Consider the following 16,564-nt stretch of genomic DNA (forward strand, 5'->3'; position numbering starts at 1 on the left):
ATCTACTGATGAAGGCATTCACGAGACAAGACCTGCTTGATCGTCAAACGGTCTACGAACCTCTCGACGCTCAGGCAACCTGCTGTCAGTCCTTTCAGCAATCACAGAATAGAATCATTACTAGGAAGGTTATAGATAGAATAGAATGGAAAATCAAAATCGCGGCGCCAACAGCCATGCCTTCACACGATGCAAAGCATTCGTCAGCGAAGTACATGTATACATGTAGTCGGGTGTGCACCTTAGTTCACTGGCATGCAAGCGTTCATCGGAGTCGTAATGTGAACATTTCTTTCTTGGTGAAGACCATCACTGGTCGACGTCAATGAAGTAGCCCTGAGATCACACCTTCTTTGGAAGAGAACCCGGCCAGAAGGCCAGGACGTGCGTCCACAACATCGTGGTGGTGACTCGTGATCGAAGTCTCTGGAAGTACAGACAGACTGACAGCCCAAATGGATGATGTCAACACCTGTGTGTGCTGCCTTCAGAATCACAGTATCATTGCCTTAGCCTTGGGGACTGGGAGCACCAGTGCAGTGATAACGCATGAGTCATGTTTTATGGTTCTGTGTACAACACTGACACGTATTCCTTGGCCGTGTGAAGCGACCTGGACACGGGATGGTTGATGCAATAATTCTCCACAATACGGGGACTTACGCAACACAACACAACACGGGGACATATCCCGAGCATAACTCTGCCTGGCGGGGGCCAAAGACGGAGAGTATTAGTCACCTGTGAAGTAACAGTAGGGCCGAAATGCCAAAGCCTCAACTATGCACTCAACACGCTAGGAAGAAGTAGACGTGAAAGTGACGCTGATCATACCCACTACATTCGTCCTTTCACTAATGCCTCTACTCGATCTGCATTCTGTAACAGGATTCTCTAACAGGATCCGATGGACCCAAACACTCCACCCTCGTGTAGACGTACTTTGACCCCCGTGTAATGAAGAATTTTGATGTAACGTAGTAACGAGCTGGCTGCTATCCATGCGCGAAACTCCTTACCCTCAAAACGGGAGGAGTGAGCTCTTAAAAAGTGAATGTGCTGGATCCGCCTCCGGGCAGGCAATTAGAGGAAAGAATTCCGTAAGTCGGAAATCGTCTCCACACTCTTACTAGAGCTGCATTGAACCGCACAGATAACATACGGCCTGTCTGAATCTGATACTGAACACACGGTGCTATGGAAACAGCCTACAGAATACCCACAGAACACGGAGAGCAAGCAGCCACACTCTTCATCTCTATTTTTGAGATTCTAGCCATATGGTTGCTTAGACGAGAACTCGAGAAGGCAGGAATGACTGTATAATATCTAGTGAAGTAAGAATGCGTGTCAGCACACTCGGTACATCCTCTGGTGAAGTAAGATAAAACAAAACAACAACAACAACAACAACAACAACAACAACAACAACAACAACAACAACAACAACAACAACAACAACAACAACAACAACAACAACAACAACAACAACAACAACAACAACAACAACAACAACAACAACAACAACAACAATAACAACAACAACAACAAGACCGTGACGCAGTGCTTGGAAAAAAAAGAGAAAAAAAAACCAGCTCTTCAGTCTCATGTCTCATGTACATGCCTATAACACAGTCGATACAACAGGAACAAGGAAGCGAAACACACGGCCATGGTCTAGGCATACATTGTATGGGTGGGGACTGGACCGGGAAGATGATACTCAATCTTCTCAGCGCCATTTCGATTCTACTGTCAGGACGGGCAACTCCACAGTGCGGATAGAAACTGACCGAGTCACAGTGAGTTTGCTCGGTCTTTGGAGAAATCTTTCCGCATTCGTCGGGGCATCCAAACCCCTCAGTAATTATTAGTATTGTTAACTGGATTATCGATATTGAACTGGAATGCTGACTGGGGCTTGTGACTTGTTTCCTTCTATGCAATGCCTGCTGCCTGGGTGATGATGCATGATCAGGCAACACTGTGCTGTCACTGGCACTGTTCTGACGTGTGAGGCATTGGCCATGCTAACACCCAGCAGAGCAGGCAGGGCACGAAACAACAAAACAAGTGACAGTAATAATGGTGACGGTCACAGCACAACGCCCAATGGAGCGATACTAGAATACAGCAAGGAGGCCAAGGGGACACGATACCCTCCAATATTGTGCAATGTCACTGCTATCATCATGATATAGGTGAACAATCATGCTGAACACAACATGAACGTCAACAAAGGGAGCCTGACTGGGAGGGCTTGAGAGAGAAGAAACACGCCAATGCAATAACACAGTCACATGCCTAAACGTCAACACCGTCACAAGACGTCAACACACTACAAATAATTACCATCATGTAGAGCCAACATCAAAGTCAAGCGTTCAGAGAAGTCCAAACATCTCATCTCAAGACAAGAACATGTCGTGCTGGAGTACATGTACCATGGAGTACGGAAGACCATGAATCTTATTCATTTGTCTCCATTCACTGCTTTGCTAATGTCATCAGCAATTCCCCTCAGATGCCAAGTGCAAAGTGCGCAACCTGGTGAAGCGTTTAGCTTGCAATCAGGCAATACCGGAGTACAATGCAGTACAAAGTACGCTGAGGACCACAATACCACACTACCCGCCATCACTGCCCATCACTGCCCATCAGCCATTGGTGAATCAGAATGACAGATCATGCATACGTCCAAGGACAGGTCTGTGACGTGGTCATATTGCGATGAAGTGGAGGACAATGAATCACTGTTTAGTGTTTACCTGAAATCTTGCAACAAGACTCACGACTACAGTCATACTACATACATGTACATTGTGCTCTTGATTTTAGAAGCTACTACTGTTCTGTACAGTGTAGTGAAGTTAGTTACAACGATACACCTCCACGTTACACACTCAGAGAGAGAGAGAGAGAGAGAGAGAGAGAGAGAGAGAGAGAGAGAGAGAGAGAGAGAGAGAGAGAGAGAGAGAGAGAGAGAGAGAGAGAGAGAGAGAGAGAGAGAGAGAGAGAGAGAGAGAGAGAGAGAGAGAGAGAGAGAGAGAGAGAGAGAGAGAGAGAGAGAGAGAGAGAGAGAGAGAGAGAGAGAGAGAGAGAGAGAGAGAGAGAGAGAGGTCTCGGTGCACCTACATGTACAATGTACACTGTAGGATGTGTTTACACGTACAGAGAAAGAGAACTAAAGACAGTGTTGTTGCTGTAACTCCCAGTTTCACGCATTACCTATCATCAGACTGCATAGCAACCACCATACCTGTAGGTACTGTACATACCAGAATGGCATGCTGGTCTCCGGTATTTTAAAAATAAGGAAGAAGTATTTCGAGAGACGGGGGTTCCAGTTTACATGAACACAGAAAGCACTAAGAAACACCGTCCAACGACAACAACTTGCTCAGCCACTCAGTTTAGCATCAAACGTAGGACAGCTGGGAATTGTAACGCCACTAGGACTTGTAGAGGGTTCCTTTCGTGCTACAGTGTACATCATACGTGCTAACAACAACCACGCGAATTGCAATTAAACGTGCGCCTTGTCACAATTTGTGTACTTGTCACCTGTGCCCTGTGCTAATTTCTTGAACATTTTCTCTACAGGTGTGACCCATTCTCCGTTCTCAGACACTCTATGAGTTGAGATCAGGATTCGGTCTATGCAGTCACAATTCCTGGTACTCTCTAACAGCTGTTTCCGAAACAGAGGCTCTCATGACTTGGCAAGTGAGCAAACAACCAAGCGTGCATCTGTCGCCACACAGCACTTCACGTCTTCAGTGGTGGAATGTCTCAGATGTAGCACATGGAATCTGAGTTACAATCTACATGAACGTTGCGCCTAGGCCCAAGCGAATGAACGTTGTGCTGGAGGACCATGATGCATGCCCCGACAAAACACTGTGGATTCCAGTGGAGCAGCTGAACGTGGCCATGACACAGAGGAGTACATTCCTCCTGATGCTTGCAACAACGAATGTCGCAACGTCCGCTACTGCCAAGGAGATAATGCATTGTACAATTATGTACCACGATATGCATGGTCATGAAACACGCAAAACCTCTGACCTGTTGAGAATGGAGTAAAAGGGCGTGGATGGTGGATTTGACAAGTAAAGGTGACGACGTTTACGTATGCGCGTATTGTACAATCATGTAGTTGGTTCAGCGTCCCTGATGTAGTTCGACTGCATGCCTGACCATGCTGACTGCATGGTGCTGGTCCACACGTCGCGGATCCACTGTACTGTACGTCCACGAAAGCACATTGTTTCACGAATGTTCCTAGTTACAGAACACAACAATACGCGCCATGAAGCCCATGACTACAGAGTACAGTCCATAATGCCTGGTCGCCTGGTCGCCTGCAGTGTAGGGGTGTTACCTCGGTGATGGGTGATCTTGACACAGGGAGTACAATGTAAGTCCGGTCGGCTAGGAGCGGTGTACGCCCAGCACATGTAACTAACTTGTTACATGTCATAGGTGATTGTGTGTGCCTGAAGAGTCAGGTACGACACCATCACGAAACACAGCTCGCGTCTGAAACATGCGGAGTGCTTCCGGCAGTGTCCAATGTGAACAGGGAACATTTTGTCAAAGCAGGCAGGCTACATACTAGTACCTGAACTAAGTAGTTACACCCCTTGGCCCATTTTCCAAGGCTTGGTCATTTTCAAAGCCTAACACAACCTTTTGGCGTCTAAAACTGTGTGGGGTTGGCCCCCAGGCTACGTGCCCAGGAATCAAGCAGGACAAAGACAAGACGCCCAAAGGCCGGGTTAAATCGACGCAGTACAGATGTCGACTCGTCCAAACGAATAATAGTAAAGTCATGTACACTATACTCCCACACGTTCTGAATTCTCCAGAAGTACATTACAACGACGAGGAAAGGAAATTAATTGAAAATGTCATGTCGCAATTCTCTGTACAGCACACTGACAGCCTCAGGCTTCAGGAGGTGGCCCACGCAGAGGTAACAGATTGGACAGTGCGTGGTGGACCCCATCCCTGCGACAGTCACACGAACACATACTCATGCATCGTGTAGCATTCATTAGTTCTTCCCCGTGGATGGAGTGTGACAAAGTGGAGTGAGTGAAGTGAGGCCTGGCCGGATGGTGGGCCGATGTGATTGGATCTCCAGTTTTCCCTCTTTCTCTTCATACCGCTATCGCTACAATTACAATATTTGTATACACTGTTTCATGATAGTTGTGTTCGTCTGAAGACAATGATTGTGTACTGTAAGAAGGGATAACCCGATTCACATAACAAGCAGCAGTGAGCGTTTAGTGTGAAGTCCACAGCTGTTCTTGATTTCCATCGTAAACGCAGGTCAGTGTAGCACTGAAAGTCTGAATGCACTGGCTCGATGTTGTCAACAGAGGCATGACTCTAAATCATTATTATTATTTTACTTTTCACATCAACTACACGTACACGTACATTGTACATGTATGCGTGGTGTATCATTATTGCTACTTTGTAATAGCACCCGAGGGGCAGCGTGATCTATTCGTAACTATTGAGTATTGAGTAATGTATACATATACTGGCATACTATGCACGGGAGTGTTAAAATCCGCCACAATCAATAAAGGCGTCAGTACAGAGTATGCGTATCCTATGCATTGTATTGCATTCGCAGCTCACCTTTGCCTAAAACAGATGCCCTAACCATTCTAACGAAGAGATGCACAAGTACATGTAACCAATTTCCTGCTCACATCACCGGCTCTAATACGCCGTAATGTGCCAAATCCACTTCTCTTTAAACAGCCTTTGGACAGCATGATTGTACTCCACGACACCACATCATATGCCTCGAATTGAATCAAATGTTTGCATGAATACGCACGCCTACTGGAATCAGGCATGCGTACAGTCATGCACATTATTCAGGATAAACAATAAACACCTTGGGAAGCCGTATACAGCACTAGCACCTCGCACGCCACAGTACTACATTGCATTTGTAGTACATGACTTTGGATATTCCTGGAGCATGAAATGAAATTCTCGAATTCCCTCAAAGGATAAAGGACCCCTGGCCAGTGGCAAACTGGCAATCGTATGCGTGCCATCCGGCGTAAGGACCGCTTCAAAGTAGAAGAGTGGGAAGCTGGTGTGAGGCTGGGCTAGCCTGAGAAGGGATGGAGCATCAATACACGCACGTGGTTGAAGAGGAGACACTAACTTCTTGTGTGAGGGAACACTTGAGAACAATATACATGTACATGTATACCCGTCATGTCAAGAATGAGTTAGTGTGTTCCATGTGGGGACTCCCAGCGACTCCCATAGAGCCCCCATTGTCGTTGAAGTCGTGATGCAAAATGTAGTAGCAAGAAACCCAGGGAGCTCACCATAGGAGGATTCATAACTTGCCAACTCTGATACCAAGAGTACATACTCTTGCTGATACTAGTAGTTTGCTCACACCGTCGGATCGGAGTAGAATACAACACGATATTGATAATACTACACTGTACAGACGTGGGGTAGATGGGGGGAACTAATTACTTTTACAAATACATTGTATCTCCCCAGGAGTAACAATACATTGTACATTGATAACACGGAGCTTTGCTGCACTATACACTTCATATCAAATCACCTTTCTTTACCGTCGTTGTCGTGGGCGGTATGTATACATGGATTCTAGTAACCAAAGCTAGTTCCTATTACTGTACCGCCGAACGTCGGAAGCACTTATCAATAGAAGGAAAGATAGATCACAGCACAGATTGTAGGAAAGAATACATGCACTGTACAATGTAGATACGGACCTGATTGCATCAGAGAACACCCCATTTACACTAGCAGCGGATGTTAGTCCACTTCTCGTCCACGAATCGTGGAATGACCGATGAATACACACAGGACATAATGTTACATGAAGTCTGTACACGTCTGTACACGTCTGTATACGTACATTTACATTTACATCAAGTACTGTATGTGTATGTGAACAAGTAGTTAACAGCCATCAATAGGTCGTCAAGCTAAATCGCTGCAGATCACATCGTCCCAAGTCATTGCCATACACCGTACCAGGAAGACTCTTTCAATCGCAGACTACAGTACAGTACTGTACAGCACTGTACTGTAGTTCGATTCGGCGAAGTAATTCCTGGGAAAGACTACGGTGTTGAATTTAACGGACTTGATCCAACTGCTTTTTAACGCAGATGTAACACTCTAAAGTCTATTTCATGAAGTCCTCCTAGGATTCGGAAGCCTCTTTGTGGCGGACTGGAACACCAGAACAAAGCTGGGGACCTGCTGCATATGCAGCATATACAGTACATACCAAATACAGCATACATGTATACAGCTGTAGCATACTCCACTGCTCTTGTTCTCTCCTTTCGCAAGATTCGGGCTTGATCGTGGGGTGATATTATGGGACATTGTCGGTGCCTCCTGAGCATACAGTAGTTCAGCTGTCAACTTTCAACGCGGGTATGTATTCTCTTCCCTGCAACAAAGAAATTAGCACAGTGTGTGGCACTAGAATAGACTAGATCTGGACACACAACATGCGGTGGGATTGCCATAATGCATGTACATGTATGATGCTATCATCTGCTCACACCTAAATTCAATTTAGTTCCTTCAAGCAAATGTTCCTGCGTGGTTGTCACAGGAATTCCGCGTGACTGGGTTCTTAGAAGGGAGGTATGCATGGACGTGTACATGTAGTCGTGTGGAGATGAGAGTAAGGGAATGCGGGACCACATGCCTGGGCCAAAGGGAGCGTGTCCGCGTCTGGCGTGTGGGCCCCACCACTACACGAATAGTAACATAGGCACTAAAACCGCTGTGACGGGACAACCAGGAGGATAGTGACTGGCGGAATCAGTCACACAGGCGCTCTCTGCTACCATATGTCGGCATTGGCACGCACTGTGCCCTGGGAGCCAGCATTGCTGCTCTCTATCTTCTCCACAAGAGAGACACACTGACCACAAGCGCGAAGTTCCCAAGTGTTCCGATATGGCTACTGATCGCAGGCGGTCTGCTCACAAAAAAACACATACATACGCACATCACACATGCCCTACAATTTTGTGAACGTCCAACAAGACAGTGACAGCAAGGTTATGATGAGGTCGGGCTGCTTGACTGCATGCAGTCGTGCTGGGACATGACTTCACGGCCGCGCGGTAATATTGGTAAAGCGGGGCGAACAGGAACGGAAATAGGATTGCGAGACCATGACACAGTACAATGGTGATTACTTGGAAGTACATCATTCTGTACCTGTTGTGGTCATGCTAGACCGGCAGCTGCACTCTAGATGAGTGTGCACTGTGCACTGTGCATGCAGTGCTCTCCGCCATTCTCAACCCCTATTATTGTATACTTAGTATTCATGTTGATTGATAGGTAGCAAAATAGTGCTGGCGTGTGTCTGGAACACGCAGTTGGTGATATGGTTCGTTAGCAGATCACCAGTGCCAACAGCTTGGGACGCACACGGCAGACTGGTAACATCGCAGTGTGCTGGATCTTGAACACTGCACTAAATAAATCATGACATATTTCCAAGGCGCCCATCTCTCAATATGGGCAGACAGACTCCACTGAAGCCATCCATTATAATAATAACGGTTAAACCTTACGATATGCTTGGACTTCTTGGAGAGTGTTGAGAGGATGCGCATGTACATGAATGGTTCTACATTGTATTTCCAAGGCAGTCAGCATAAGACAATGCACTATGTAGTGTTGACTGATACATGTACGTGTACATGTACATGCTCCACGATGCCTTCCAGTGTACACGTTCACTACAGTGATAATATTAACCACTGTGAACAATTCCCAGTGACAACCAAACACTACTTGAATGTACTCTGCTTCCACACAAGAGTTTGTAGGATGGTTCGCACAAATAGTTTGCCCGCACAAGAGGCTTTGCTGCTAAACCACCACTTTGAAGTATTACTCGCGGTGTTTGGAGAGTGTCTACTCACTGACATACAGCTAGAACGACAGCGTACACCTGTCTGTATACTGCTGCTCAACCAACACCACGATTTAGTACTGATACAGCCTGCAGCACATTGGCTGGGAGCCATTGTGCATACTGTGCTCCCTGGCCTGCACAGTGATCGCCGACAAAGGATACAGCGCGCCGCACTGTGCTCTGCCATCCGAAACCACAAGGCAAGTGAGAGAGAGGGCAGCTGGAGCACATTGTTCGGCTAAAGTAGCAGTTACTGTTACTGCACACACCCCCAGCCACTTGCACAGACACTTGAGCAAAAGGGTAAATATGGGAAAGGAAACAGTGACTGGAATTGGAAGGGCCGGAGTGGAGATCAACATGCTGTGCCAGGCACAGACAGGCTATGGCACTAGTATGGGAGTATGGCTATGGATGGCTAGGCACTGGACTGCAGGAAACGCTATTCAGCTCAGTGCCACAGTGGCGTACTCCACGCGGGAAAAGTACTTGATTGAGACGGTTCGACGGTGCTATTCATGCCAGCTGTGCATGTTCAGTGTATGTCGTCATCAGCCACACCAACTGTCAAGACTGGGTTCTATTGCAAGAAGGAAAATGAGCGCTTGGGGGTTGAAGCAAAGGATAACGGCTGCAGAGTGAGGCTCCCTGATAGTTGGTGCATCCAGGAAAACACTGTGGTCTCCCCGTGAAGGAATGTATCTTAACTCGACAAGCATATCCAGGACCTAGGCGGGGACCTGACCCACTATGCACTTAACCAGGGTGCCCCTACTGCACTCTTCAGCCATACATGACGTACATGTACACAGCATTGTATCCCCTGATTGGCAAGACGTTCAAGAGAAGAAGTGCCAAGTATCAGTGACGCAGCGTTCCTGCGAAACCAAAACAAAAACACGGGCTGTATGAACATGGACATGGGCTGGATGAGCATGGATTCTCAGTCTAGAACTTAGAAGTGCCAACAGCAACCGGTTCCACCATCACAAAGACAACCCAAACCAGTTGCTCGGCGATGCTAGGCCAGGGTACTGCTGGTACCAGGGTAGAGGGAATGAGGGAAACAGGAACAATGGAAGGCTCCAGATTGGCATGTGCACTCTGCGAGCACTTGACATGGCCTGGAGCAGAGCCGCCTGCAGAGGCTTGGTGGAGTGAGCGAAAGTTTGCCCAAACCCCAGCGTTCCAGGAGAGATGAGGCAGGTGCTTTGTTCAACTAATTGTAGGATGCGATTGGCATCATCACTCTGGACCATCTTACACGTTTTAAGCTAGTTTGTATCCTCTTTCACACCATCATGATCACCCGACCACAGATCACTGACACTGATCGCTGGATCATGGAAGAGCCATTCACACACTGGACAATCAGCCACAGAGCATACACGGCATACTCGGCAAAACAGGTTTTGAACAGCGTGAAACTTAGTTTCGTTTCATCAAACTGAGTTTCCGAGAGTAATCAAGCGTTCTAGAACAGAGGACAGGTTGCTCCCACTGTGCATGTACTTCACGAGATTGGATCTGTTCACTCTCAAGGACTCCATGAGGACCTGGGATTAACGATCGAGTTACGGAGTGGCCAATACTTGGCACACGCAAACTCTACGTCGTCGATGCCAAGTGGTTGCTCCACGACCTCAGATCAGCTACTAGTATGCACGGACTACATCCATGCATCAGCTATGCACGGACTGCATCCATGGAGCATCGCCACGTGAAAGCTGCAGCAGTGGCAACAGAGCCCTCCCGAATACAACGACTAGCGGTCAATGGTAGCGACAGAAACGACCAGCCTGGATCAGCTGGCCTACGCGGTTCACGCAGGCACCTCGTAGATCTGTTTATTGAACAACTTTTAAATTAACCCATACTCCATGGAGCACAACATGTATGCTGAAAACCTCTGTCACAGGAAATGCCCTTTCATCATTCAGCACTGATCCACCTTCTGAAGCCGTTGCGGCTACACTGCGCCGCGGTACATGACTGTACACCAAGGACGGCTATAGACACTAGACTGTAGACAGTTGAACATGGACACCCCATGACTGAACGCCTGGAGCAAGGGTAAGACGCTAGAGCCGCTTTTGAAACAGCCAAAAACGACCAGGGAGTGTAACCGACCAGTTGGCCCCGAATCAGCTGTCTGCAAAATGGCACGTACATGTATACTGAAGTGGGAATACAGGATTTCAAGCAACACGCGTACCATTATTGAAATGCGTGTGATATTCTGAAAACACCAACAGGCTTGCAATTTTGCATACATGCCCTGTGAATAACAGTGTGACGGTAACACACGGAGTCATGAAAGTACGAAGCTAACACCAAAGATGTCATGACTGTAACTTATCGAGTATACAATACATGTACATGTGATTGTGCACCACAGGATAACGTCATTCTGCGACTATCACCATACAATGATACAGTACAGTAGAACTGGATGAGAGAGCTACTTTTAAAATCTTTACACTGTACTGTGTAAGTGAGTAGGAACGACGTACTAGTATTGTGTAGTAAAGCTTACAGCATGAAAGTGTGCCAACACGACCAGTATCTGCACTAACACTGGTAACAGTACTGCAGATACCACAGAGGCCGCGTGGTGTCAAGGATAGCGCCAGTAACACTAACGAACTTTAGCAGTAACAGCTCTAGTTTAGTGTGTAAGTCCCATCGCCACCTCGTGCTATGGGCATGCCGCAAGGTCCAGTGGTAAGCTTAGCATAAGACCCGGGCACCAGCAGACGTGGCTATGTATATCACCATCGCCTTTTACTGGAACTAAGTCTTGAAGCTGTAAGTGGAGTGGTGAGACGCGCCCTACAAGTACAACTGCAGCAGAACTAGCGCTGAGAATATTGCAGCACAGATTGGCAAGCAGAAATCCATTGTATCCCCTCGCCAGCCGCTCACAAAAAGTTGTACATTCCAGGGAAAGGATAGTCAAACCAGCCGGCCAGAGGGACTCCATTGCAGATGGATTCCGTCCACACTGGAGATAGCCAGTGACACTTGTAACTGTTGCAGGTCGGATTCCCAGGAACCTGCACTGACTAAGTATGCTGCAAGCAGCCCATCAGGGGCAGTAGAACTATAAGTGTACTGTAAACAACTAGCTGTTGTGTGATAAATACGCGAGTGAATCAACTGCTATCGGCTGGTATTCGTGAAGAGCAATACAGAGCAAGCAGAGTAGCAGTTCTGGGGATTGAGAGAAAGGGCCTATCTGTTCCATGTCTCCTGGCATTCTCACAACTAGTATCTGCATCTGGATCCTGTCAGTACCAACGTGGTTTCTTCGGACAAAGGTGAGTTTCTTACGCAGTAGAGTGCACGCTTTCATTAAGTTAAGTACTTGTATTATTTTAGTTCTTCGTTTATAATGTGATAAGAAATACTTAAAAAAATATTTCTGGCATGTCGGAAAGCCACCATGACAGCATCCAGTAGGTACGCCATTTTCGTTTAGGTCAACCTTCTTGCCAACGTTGTGTAGTCGTGTGCTCATGCAACCCATTTTTCGCCTACCTGGCCTAAGCAAAGAGATAATACAACGTTGCGTTCAAAGATAGTTACACGTGTTGAAGATGTCAACTAGCACAGCTCGAAACTCTAGAGTTGCCGTTCGTTATTTTAGGAATAAATCACTGGGACAAACGTTTAATCCACCAGCACGGGTAACGTTATTGTCTCATTATACATGTACATGTATACACCAGTAACACAACATTCTGGCTTCGAAGCGCGTCTTCCACTCTCTGTGTAGTGTCTGTGTACTTTGGGTGTGGAGCCGTGAGGGCAAGTATTTTAAAAGTTAAAAACAATCGTTTTATTAAATAGCCAGATTGAAATAACTGTCGTATTACACGACCCTAGGCCCTGTAGGTCTAGCACAGGAAACCACGAAATATTGGCCAAGCTGCAAGAAGACACCACACAATGCAAATCCGCTGTCTCGCAGTGAAGTTTTGGTGCATATCCTGCACTGTTGGAGCCCCTGGTGCCAGAGAGACGCCTAGGAGATGCCAGAACTCGAAGCAAGCACATGGCTCCGCGTCTACCAAAACAGCAGCGGAGACAGGCGGCTGGTGTATTTTCGCCAGTGGAAGGTGGCCAGTGTCCAGTGTCCAATGGATCTTCACCGTCCAATGCTGCTTTGTGCGCACAGATGTTAGTGGAGGGGTTTGGGCGTACACGACCTGCTCGATAGCATCTTGCCACAGAGGAAATACGAGAAAGGAAATTTAAGAATAGATAGAGCAGTTCAAGGATTTGGGTGAGAGGGGCACCACGCCACAGTAGAGGGAATTCGCAGGATTATAATATCGATTGTTGTCCGTGGACACTGGACAGTGCTATGTTAGCACAAAGTCGTGTATAATACTAGTCAGTAAACTAGAATAGAACTGGAAGGTCACGTGTGACTGTGATGCAAAGCTCCCGACTCAAGAATACTGATACATCGGAAGATTGTAAAGTGCAGTGGTTGCGTACGTAAGTGTCAGTGAATGCCCATACATAACGACGTTACGTAACGTTACACGCATCCCTCCATACAGAGCGTTTTTTTCTCATACAGAGCGTCATCATGCCATACATGTACAGGGAAAGCTGAGGCGACATACACTGTACATGTACATGACTGTAGTAGAGACTAAAGACTAGACGGTATTCAGCAAAAGTGACCACGTGACCGGCAGGTGAGCATCACCCATAAACTCATTGATATTCTTCTGCAGAAACCAGTGCATGTCTGTCAATGAGTGATCAACACAATCATTATAATATTGTACGATTGAATTCGGAAATACATTGTACAATCGAAGAGTAGGTCACAACAGCAGTCGTCTACCTCGCCCTTTGTTTAACAGTGCCCTCTACAATACACATGGGCATAGAGCATTACACTACATTCAGTGGGCAAACACATGCAGACCTACACTGCACATGTATCCCAGGAGCAGTGGCTAGGAGAGGGGGGGCATCACAGGACAATTCCCTTTGCCTACATTACAAACACAACACACGCACGCACACACACACACACGCACACACACGCACACGCACGGGCCTGCGCTCCAACCAGCCTACTCCGACTAGCCGGCATATCTGTAGACTAAACATTGCAAAAAGACAGGGACTAGAACTGGAAACTCGCCCCTAGCCATAGACATACATAGACATACACGCAAAACACGCAAAGTGTGTTCTAAGGCGGAGGGAGGGGACGGAATGGAAAACAGATAAGTTGAGATAACATCGTATCACGTGTGTACATGTATAAACTAGAATCATTATAGCCACACTCGTGCACTAAATAGATAGCGTGTACATGCGCTACAGACCTAGACCGTAGTAGACGTCGTTACGCCATACCGCCATACGTAACTGTTCTTGATCGCCATCAAAGGGAGCGTGTAGCCAACCACAAACAAATGCCCTAAAGGCAATAGAAGTCGTATGGTGTCTGTTACGAGTGCCTCAGTAACGTAACTTGTATTTTGGTGTGAAGACCTCGTCATATCACCGTTGTGCAATACTAACACATACTCATAGGAAGTATATTGCCACCGCCGCCGGCAACAACAAGAGTTTAGAACAAAGCTACTACTGCCAGTACTGGTGTGAAGAAAAGTCCCCGGTTCTGTTTGCAGTGCGTGGGACACGGAGTCCAGGGATATCTGGGATAACTCATTACACGATATTAGTAATGTGTAGGAAGCTATTGTACAATCATAACTCATACGTCCTGTACATGTAGAACGCTGGGATTTGTACGACCAGCATTATGCTACGCCAGACAAGCACACAACACACATCCTTGACGTTTTCTACGTCCTGATTGCATCACGACTCTCCTCTGCCCTCCCGTTTGTATTCAACCCGGGTCCCGGGACCCCGACGAACTCACAATACACAAGAACTCGTGACGCTGCATACAAGCACACCTAACACCTAACCAGCTGTACCAAGGCTAGAAGTAGAAGCGTTGGCGGGGAGGAAAAAAACTTTGGACGCGTTCTACTAACGCCACTGTCGAGTGGAAGACAGGAAGCACACAGGAAGTGTGCGGGCAACGGCAAACACCAGCACGGTTCACAGCAGCTGCTGACGCTCTATCCGACCACTCAAGCATTTCCCACAACACGACATGTACATGTACATCATCCAGTTGACTTTCTCCAAAAGACGTTATGCGAAGCATCTGGCTAACACTCTTCCACAGACACCAATCCCCTGTTGGTCAGTCCGCCGCCTGTCACCCAGGGGCATACAGAAACCAGTCATGACCAGCAGTTGTGTGTGTGTAGCTTTAGGCCATTTCAAACTGCTCATGTGGGACGGCAGCTAGTGAACTAGCTGAAGCAACAGACCTGGCCGCCCACATGGTCACCACGTCAGGGTTACGTGGGCGGCGGGTGCATGCTGGGGCTAAAGATAGATGTAGGGTGGCCGTGGGTGAACAGGAACGCACAGTTTCCAGAAGCTCTACGCAAAGGAAAGGAAGAGGCAGTGCGAAACATATCAATACCATCCCAATACATGTATACTGTGAGAAATGGACGACCTCAGTACCCCCCCCCCCCCCCCCCTCCCCTCATAAACATGATTGTACAATGACATAATAATATGTGCTTGTCGTAAGTAAATGCACATGTACACACTGTACATGAACCTGGGTTTTAGAAGGCGATTTGCAAGACTTCAATTCTTGATAAACACGCTTACACGTGAACTGTACAGTCATGTACATGTACATAATTGTACGTGTGTTCTTCGAATGTTCGTGAATATTCTGCATCGCACATACACGTACATGTACATGTACATGACAACTAATGCATGTAGTACTAACACTAACAGGCTGCTAATTAAAGTCGGGGGTTCATAAGAAAAGGCAACACTGGGTTCAACCGAACAACAATCCGCGGCAGGATGTCACACATGGTGCACTGACACGACAAAGGCGTCTTCAGTTGGTTGAGAGCTGCAACAGCTGTAACACCACTGTTGCAGAAGAAGGGCGAAATCACGGAAAAGGCGGTGAAGACAAAACACGGGTTCAAGTATTAGCTAAGTGTAGACAACAGACTGGCAGTTGTCTTGATAACTAACACATTTGCACATGGTCACAATGCTCTTTTCACGCGGATCGCCTCTCTCCTGGCTGAGAAGAGCAAGGAGCCATACGCGCAGGTTACCTCCTTGCTGCGCTGCCGCCTTGGGTTTGTCCTGGTGCGTTGTGGTGCCATGTGCGTGCGTGGCTCAAGGAGCATGTTTGCTCCTGCCGTGCCTGAGTCCCCTGCTGTGCTAGTGCTAGTAGTGGTGGCGCAGGCACGCATCCAGTGAACCTGCAGTGATCCTACTGAGTGACAGAGTCTGATAATGATTACATTACTGTATCTGATGATTCGTTTTATGTAATTATTGTGTTGATTCTTCACAAATTTGTTATTTTGCCCGTACAAGAGGCTCAAGGAGTTATTAGTAATTCCTAAAAACAAAAACAAATAGTAGAGATACATTGTACATGTACATTGTAGATGTACATGATCAATGTCCAAACAATGA

General features: G+C 47.0%; 2 protein-coding genes across 2 annotated transcripts in view; one reads left to right on the forward strand and one right to left on the reverse strand.

The window, feature by feature from the left end:
* The window catches only part of LOC135817326 (uncharacterized), a 110,603-nt gene that overhangs the window by 25,025 nt on the left and 69,014 nt on the right, over positions 1-16,564 (reverse strand). The gene's annotated exons all lie outside the window — the stretch shown is intronic.
* The window catches only part of LOC135817324 (zinc finger and BTB domain-containing protein 17-like), a 38,569-nt gene continuing 33,681 nt past the window's right edge, over positions 11,677-16,564 (forward strand). The window contains exon 1 of the mRNA XM_065330492.1: positions 11,677-12,300. The gene's annotated coding sequence lies outside the window, so the exon portion shown is untranslated. The remainder of the gene's footprint in view (positions 12,301-16,564) is intronic.

The sequence above is a fragment of the Sycon ciliatum genome, chromosome 5 (assembly GCF_964019385.1).
Source record: "Sycon ciliatum chromosome 5, ocSycCili1.1, whole genome shotgun sequence".
NCBI classification, from domain to species: Eukaryota; Metazoa; Porifera; class Calcarea; order Leucosolenida; family Sycettidae; genus Sycon; species Sycon ciliatum.